Source organism: Lithobates pipiens, unplaced genomic scaffold (genome assembly GCF_037356315.1).
Source record: "Lithobates pipiens isolate NorthernLeopardFrog02 unplaced genomic scaffold, aLitPip1_a1.2 Scaffold_27, whole genome shotgun sequence".
Classification (NCBI taxonomy): domain Eukaryota; kingdom Metazoa; phylum Chordata; class Amphibia; order Anura; family Ranidae; genus Lithobates; species Lithobates pipiens.
In genome coordinates, this window is record NW_027507788.1 from 132534784 (window position 1) to 132543632 (window position 8849).

Below are 8849 nucleotides of genomic sequence, written 5' to 3' on the forward strand. Positions count from 1 at the left end.
TCAGTCCAGTAAGAGTATTCATTCTTCCTGGTTTGCGGTAGATGCACAGTGCACGGTGATTTCCTATTGGATGGTGGTCAACCTCTATAGATGCTGAGTATATCCCGAATTTCACCTTGAACTATTTTCAGCTCTCAGCAATTCATTTCTACTCACCTTTATGGACTGATTTTTCTGTTTATTATCCTCTGGGGTTAAAAACTATTTTTCCATCTACAGTTTTGAGTTAGATTTTTCACATGTGGACTTATACATTTTTTTTGCACAATCCACTGTTTACTGGTTATTAATTTATGCAATTTAGATGCACAATCCAGGTTGTATTTGCACAAATACATGTGCATTGTTTTCATATTTGCAAATTTTTTGCTTGTTTACACAAGCATTATTGATTAGCGCTGCACTTTATTTTGATCTATTACCTTCACAATTTGTCTAAATGGGAACAGAGGGGCGCCATTCCCATTTCTACACAGAGCTCATCGCTTCACTCTAAGGGAGCTGCCTCCAGGTGCTAATCATACAAGATCTCAGATCATTTATGGACATTATGTTATAAACAAATGTTTTAATATTAGGCCCCTTTCACACATGCTGACCGTACATTCGATCAGTTCAGTCACGTTTTTTATCATCAGTTGTTGTCAGTTTTCATCCTTTTCATTTCAGTTTTTCATCCGTTTTTCATCAGTTTATGTCCGTCTTCATCCATTTTTTGTCAGTTTTTCATCAGTTTTTGTCAGTTGTTATCCGTTTTTATCCACTTTTTTAGAACTGTATGCAATAATTTGTTCATGAATTATGTGGATTTTCCCATGATTCCTTGTTTTCCCCAGCATGCATTGTGCTTCCCATGCTGCTTTGTGGTTTCAGCTGGCTTTGTGCTTCCTGATTCCTTGCTGTAGTGTATGTGCTTATTTAGCAATGGATTTGGACAGATTTTTTGAGCATGTGACATTATTTGTCATGCTATCTTATTTGAGGAGATAGAAACGCATGAGCAGGAACAAATCTGCAATAAGACGCAGGTACTGGACACATCCCATGCTGCTGAAGAGGCCCACTGAAGGGTTTTTTGCTCTGCACTATGCAGATCTGCGACAGTTCCCGCAAAATTTTTTTAATTTTACGCAAATGTCTCTACCAACGTTTGAATTTTTATTAGAAAAGTTGCAACCCCGTTTGGAAAGGATGAACACGGATATGAGACGTTGTGTGCCTCCTGAGGAGCGACTTCTACTTACCCTGAGGTAAGCCAGCCAGCCTTTCTGCTTATGTCCAGCATAATGTAGGGTTCCTTTCATTATTTGTTCTACTCTTCCAAGGTTTCTGGCATCTGGAGTATCCTATACGTCCCTAAACCACTACTTTTTGTTTGGAATCTCTACAATTTCTGGAATTGTGCATGACACCTGTCAAGCAATATGGGAGGAGCTTCGGTGTACTGCAATGCCTGTTCCAGATACATCTATGTGGCAAGAAATTGCAAATGGGTTTTGGAATAAGACCCAATTCCCTAATTGTGTTGGAGCCCTGGATGGGAAACACATCCGAATTCAGATGCCACCTGGATCTGGCTCACAATATTTTAACTATAAGAAATACTTCTCCCTTGTGCTTATGGCAATCTGTGACAGTAATTATAAGTTTGTAGCTGTAGATATTGGGGCGTATGGATGTACTGCAGACTCAAGAGTGTTTACATCATCGAAAATAGGGAGAAGACTACTTGAGGGCCACTTCCATTTGCCATCAGACAAACCTCTTCCAGGAACTGTGGGGCCAGATATGCCACATGTACTTGTAGCTGATGAGGCATTTGCACTTTCTATGAATCTCCTAAGGCCTTATGCCAGGCACAATCTAACTCCCCCCAAAAAAATTTTTAACTATCAGTTGAGTCGCGCAAGGCGACTTATTGAATGTACCTTTGGCATTTTGACCAGCAAGTGGCGCATATTCCATACAACAATTCAACTGAGCCTGAAGAATGCCGAACTAGCTATACAAGCATGTTGTGTCCTCCATAACATTATACGTGAGAAAGAAGAAATTACTGTTGAGGAAGAGGACGAGATCGATTTACCTTCTGTACGGTTTACTGGACTGCGACCCAACAATTCAGTTGTTACCATGCGTGATACGTTTGCAAACTATTTCATGTCCCCAGAGGGAGAGGTTGCGTGGCAGTATCAACATGTGTAAAAACACTCACCAGGCACTTTATTAGGTATACCTTTGTTAGTACATATTTGACCCCCTTTTGGTACCCTGCATTGTATTTGTTTTCCCACATAAACTGGAAATGCAATCGTTTTAAGAAATAATGCATTTTCATGTTAGCAGTATAGCAGTCTTGTAACTGCTATCAGTGTATAAAGCTTGTAGTTTTCATTCTCCTAGTGCCAAGATCAATCACCATTGACCCTATGACCATCACATTCTTTTTATCAGTTGTTTTTGTGTTATATAGAGTACAATAAATACAATAAAATATTCCATACAGTCCATTATGTTTATTAATGTCAGTGACGACAACATAGAAACGCAAAAATAAATTCAAATCTACAACCATATTTCCAAAAATATATATAACTCAAAAAAAAAATATTTCTGCAGTGCAAACTGGGTGGCCAACTAGAATGGGGGAGGCAACATAAAATGGGGGTTTTTTAAAGGTCTTGATAATAAGGACTGTGGGAAGTGGGATAGGGATTGGACGACTGGGGAGAACTAAGGTAAGAAGTGGCCGGGGAACTGGATGACTCAAAGGTGGGTGCCACTTGAGGTGGGGGTGCAAAATTTTGGGCAGTGGCGGCTGGAGCACGTTGGTGATGGGGGATAATGCCTGGGTGGTGATATGGATGGGGATAAGGATGCTGCGGAGCTTGCTCACCATATGGACGTTGGGGATGGGTAATAACTGGTGGCATGGGATCTCCAGATAGTGCAGCCCTTACGCACACACCAGTGAAATTGAAGATGGCCATGTGAACGTCCATTTTGCGTGCAGTCGGAACCTTTGAAATGTGGTGGTATAGGTTCTTCACAAAGCTTGCATCTTCATTATTGGGGTCTGAAAAAGGATCGTTGCTATCCGCCCGTCTCAAGGATCGTTGCTATCCGCCCGTCTCATTGCCCTCATTTCTTGCATAAACGACAGCATAGCTCCATCCATGTCAGGCCTATGCTGTCCGTGTCGTTTGCTTCTGGAAGCAGTAGTAACAGAACGAAACTGAGGGTTGGAACATTTATTAGTACATTTTATTCTATCAACATTTCAAAATTGGACATTTTATATAGGATACTTACAGGCACACGTTGTGGCACACGTCTTTCAAGCGTGGCTGTAGATTGTGAAGATGGCATTTCCTCAGGAGCTTGCTCCCTACCACCAACTCCAATGTCTTCCTCTGCCGCAGGCTGGGTATCCACTGCACCCCCCTCCTCTTCTGTATCTGAAATGTTGCTGGTGGTACTGTAAAATATTTGTTAATAGATGGATTACAGGTGAGTACAGTAGAGTTATTACAATACATGGATCCATGTGTGTCATTAAAGTGGACCACTTATACATACAGGTAGGTGCAAGAAATATCCCCTAAACCTACACGGTTTGGAGATATTAGCAGAAAACCCGTAGACAACGGCGCCTAAGCGTGCCGTTTCTGAAGACGCTTGTGCCATGACTGGTGGATCCCACGTGCATGACGTCATTGTGGCTAGGGCCAGTCACAGTATCGAAGCCATGATACGCAGAAGTCACTCAGGGAGTGATGGCGGCAACGGAGGAGGGGAACGGGGACCACAGCGGGGGCTTCCATCACAGGTAAGTAATTCATAATGAGCTAGCATGCTTGTACTTTTCTGTACTTTTGTACTTCCTCTTTGGAGTATATCATTTTTTTTACTCGGCCAAATAATTTAATATAGGGGAGAAATAATGTATTTACTTACTTTCTTAAGTTCATAACACTTCTCAAGAAGTCCAGTGAATCAAAAAAGGGGCTTTTTTTTTTGTGGATGGTCCTGCTCCGCTCCGGCTTTCTCTTGCCTCCTCCTTTAGCTCCCGTCTGTAGCGGTCTCTAAGGGATCTCCACCGTGTGATGATTTTATCACCTGTATTGGAACAGTAGACACAATGAACTGATAGAACTCCAACATGACAATTACTTATAATATGAGGCCACGTGGCCTCGTGACAATGTGGCCACGTGACATGCCACATGGCCACGTGACATGCCACATGGCCACGTGACGTACCACATGGCTACGTGACCACGTGACATACCACATGGCCACGTGACATGCCACATGGCCACGTGACATACCACATGGCCACGTGACCACGTGACATACCACATGGCCACGTGACCACGTGACATACCACATGGCCACGTGACATACCACATGGCCATGTGACCACGTGACATGCCACGTGACATGCCACATGGCCACGTGACACGCCACATGGCCACATGACACGCCACATGGCCACGTGACACGCCACATGGCCACGTGACACACCACATGGCCACGTGACATACCACATGGCCACGTGACCACGTGACATGCCACATGGCCACGTGACATGCCACATGGCCACGTGACATGCCACATGGCCACGTGACATACCACATGGGCACGTGACATGCCACATGACCACGTGACATGCCACATGGCCACGTGACATGCCATGCCATGAAATGCCATGTGTTTAACCATGCCAAGCCACAAACTGCTTACCACGTATCCGACGGTGCTTATTACTAAGCGACATCCAGTTTGGTGTGACCTCCTCAAAAATCTCCTCCCACTTCATACTGGTGATATTGCGGTCACTGTACTCAGCACATGTTTTGTCCCATAAGCCAGGCCTGGCATGCACGAGCTGAATGAGCCTTTCATGGGAGACATCTCTGGCCATTTTTTCTCTTCTCTCCAGGCTGCTCTCCTCTCTCTCTCTCTTAGCAGGTCTCCTCTCTCTTGGCAGGTCTCCTCTCTCTTCAAAACACACAGGTTCAGGCAGCTCTCTTTCTATGCACTCTCCTCTCTCCACTCTCTCCACTAGCAGCATGTGCTTGTACATGTGACTGACCACTACCTGGGTCAGAGGTCACCTGTACATTAATGTATATTTTTTGCTTAAAAACAGATGTCCGCGGAACGGATCGTCCGCAAACGTCCGTTTTACGTCCGTTCCGTTTTTTGGACGGAAGAGAAAATAGGGTTTTCTTCCGTTCGGAAAACCGGAGCTGAACGGAAACGGACGTTAGCGGATGATCATCCGCTAACGTCCGCGATGCCATTGACATGCATTGTGCTCCGTTTTCATCCGTAAACGGATGTAGGGAAAAACGGACGAACGGTCCGCACATGTGAAAGGGGCCTTTTGTGTGCTTATTCACACACACACACACACACACACACACACACACATTTTATGTATACCTATATTCCAGTTGCTATATAATTTTATGTTATCACCATCTAGCACCGCTGTTCACCCCTGTCCACAATTTGTCTAATTGTTGTGTTAGCTGCTTTGTTCATCCTATTTAGTAGCGCAGTAATTCTTTAGAATTTTCACAAAGAATGAAGGCAGTTCTGAAGGCAAAAGGGATCCAATCTGGTGCTAGCAAGGTGTGCCTAATAAAGTGGCTGGTAAGTATATACAACATGCATTACATTTATGTGTAAACAAACACTTACAATTCGAAACATCACCATCAAATATGGTTTGGAACTCTTAAAATGGATGCCCTTATCCCAGGCCTACACGTGCCAGAAGGTCCCACCAAAAGGCCACAAGGGGACTATCCATGAAGACTTTAGAGACAGTCACCTGTGGCAGAAGTCTGTATGAAAATGTCCAAAAAGAAGAAAAAATAATTAATATGTATAACGCATGACAAATGATTGAACTTGTTTAGGTGAAAAATAAAAAAATCTAACCATAATTGTTAGGTTGTCATGCTTGTTAAAGCAGTGTTGATAATACTGATATAATACAATACAATAAAAACCTCGTTAAAGTAAAATGTATAGCTCTTGATTAAGTACATATAACGTCCAGAGAAGGAGACAGGAACGAAAATCTTCTCCAGTAGGGATGAGCCGAACACCCCCCGGTTCGGTTCGCACCAGAACTTGCGAACGACCCCCGCGTTCGGTACGAACGTTAGAATTGGAAAGTGCTAATTTTAACGGCTAATATGCAAGATAGTGTCCTAAAAAGGGTTTGGCGACCTGCCTCCTGCCTCAGGGGACATGGGTCACTGCAAAAAAAAGTTTTAAAAACTACCGTTTTGGTGGGAGTACTGATTTTAATGACGATTAAAGTGAAAAAAAAAAAGTTAAATATTCCTTTAAATATGGTGCCTGGTGGGTGTCTGTAGTATGCCTGTGAAGTGCCACGTGTTTCCCGTGTTAAGAACAGTCCCTGCACAAAATGACATTAAGCGGAAATAACACCATTTAAAACTGCTTGCGGTTTTAATGTTATATCTGGTTCCTGCAATATGGTTGAAAATCATTCAGAAAAATGGCATGGGTAGCCCTCCCTGCCCATTACCAGCCTATTTGGGTCTTGTACGCATATTAAGGGGAACCCTGTACCCATATTAAAAAAAAGGAAATGCGTGTGGCCCCCAGGCCCTATATACTCAGAACAGCAGTATACAGGCGGTGCAAACAAGACTGGGACTGTGTAGGTTTGTTGTGTTAAGTTGAATCTGTTTGTAATTTTCAACTGGTACATTTTTAAAGTGTAGCTCCAGTCAAAAAAAATATTTTTAAGCTTTTTGGAAAACATAGGGAAGGGTTATCACCCCTGTATAATTTGTTTTGTCGTCCATCTTTTTTCATCTCACTTGCTGTTGTCTCCTTCCGTTTGCAAGTAGGAGATGTTTGTAAGTTGGATGTTTGAAAGTAGGGGCCTGCCCTATATGCTCTGCAGAAATGGCGGAACAAGGTGTTGGTTTTGCAACAACATTGTAAGCCCTCAAAGTGACTCTTGGTGGGCGCTGGAGCGCCCTGCTGTGAACGATTATATCAAGAATTGTAATTACATGCCATTGTTGAACAGTGGTAGAAAAATTGACCTTTGGTGGTTGTGGTGCTGGTGCCACAACACTATAAGTCCTCATAGTTACTCTGGGTGGGCACAGGAAGGGGCCCTCCTGTGAAATATTATATCAAGAATTGTAATTACATGTCCCTGTTAAACAGGGGCAGAAAAATTGGGCCTTAGGCACTGGTGCCATCACACTGCAACCTCTGCCATACACTCTAGTTTTATTGCAGGAATTAGCCCTGCTGCAAAGCATTGCATCAAAATTTTTACTTAAACGCCCCTGTTAAACAGGGGCAGAAAAATTGGGCCTTAGGCACTGGTGCCATCACACTGCAACCTCTGCCATACACTCTAGTTTTATTGCAGGAATTAGCCCTGCTGCAAAGCATTGCATCAAAAATTGTACTTAAACGCCCCTGTTAAACAGGGGCAGAAAAATTGGGCCTTAGGCACTGGTGCCATCACACTGCAACCTCTGCCATACACTCTAGTTTTTTTGCAGGAATTAGCCCTGCTGCAAAGCATTGCATCAAAAATTGTACTTAAACGCCCCTGTTAAACAGGGGCAGAAAAATTGGGCCTTAAGCACTGGTGCCATCACACTGCAACCTCTGCCATACACTCTAGTTTTTTTGCAGGAATTAGCCCTGCTGCAAAGCATTGCATCAAAAATTGTACTTAAACGCCCCTGTTAAACAGGGGCAGAAAAATTGGGCCTTAGGCACTGGTGCTGGTGCCACCACACTGCAACCTCTGCCATATACTCTAGTTTTATTGCAGGAATTAGCCCTGCTGCAAAGCATTGCATCAAAAATTGTAATTAAACGCCCCTGTTAAACAGGGGCAGAAAAATTGGGCTTCTGGCATCACCCAGAACCAAAAATGTTCTTCCAACATATCAGCGGAGGAGGAAGAGGATAGACAATCAACATAACAGGACAGTCACTCAGCATCAGCATAGGCAGTCTTGAAGGGATGTGGTATTTAAAAAAAAATTATTCGGTTACATCAGCTTCAGGTGCTTGGTAGCTGTGGGTGATCCAAGACTGATTCATCTTGATGAAGGTCAGTCGATCAACTGATTCGGTGGACAGGCGCACCCTGTGATCGGTAACGAAGCCACCAGCAGCACTGAAGGTGCGTTCCGAAAGAACGCTGGATGCAGGACAGGCCAGTAGCTCAATTGCATACTGTGCAAGCTCTGGCCAGTGATCCATCCTCAAGACCCAGTAAGCCAGAGGATTTTCAGTGGGAAAGGTGTCCAAGTCTGACCTTGCCCCTAGGTATTCCTGCACCATGTAAATTAGACGCTGGCGATGGGTGCTGGAACCAATCATACCTTGGGGCTGCGGACTAAAAAATTGTCTGAAAGCATCAGTCAGACGGCCACCTTCTCCACCGCTCCTTCTGACTGATGCCTCAGCAACACGTTGTCCAGGACCAGGAGTTTGTGACCTCCCAGTCTCTGGGAACGCGTTGCACAGAGCTTTCTGCAAGGCCTCCCGGAGATGTCTCATCCTCTGCTCCCTCTGCGATGGCAAGATAAGGTCGGCAACCTTACCCTTGTACCGTGGATCAAGGAGAGTGGCCAGCCAGTAATGGTCCCTCTCCTTGATCCGAAGAATACGAGGATCCTTCCGCAGGCTTTGCAGGATCAGGGAGGCCATGCAGCGTAGGTTAGCTGAGGCATTCGGTCCGGAGTCCTCTGGGTCACTAAGGACAACATGATCCGCAGCTACCTCCTCCCAGCCACGTACAAGTCCACGTGTTTCTT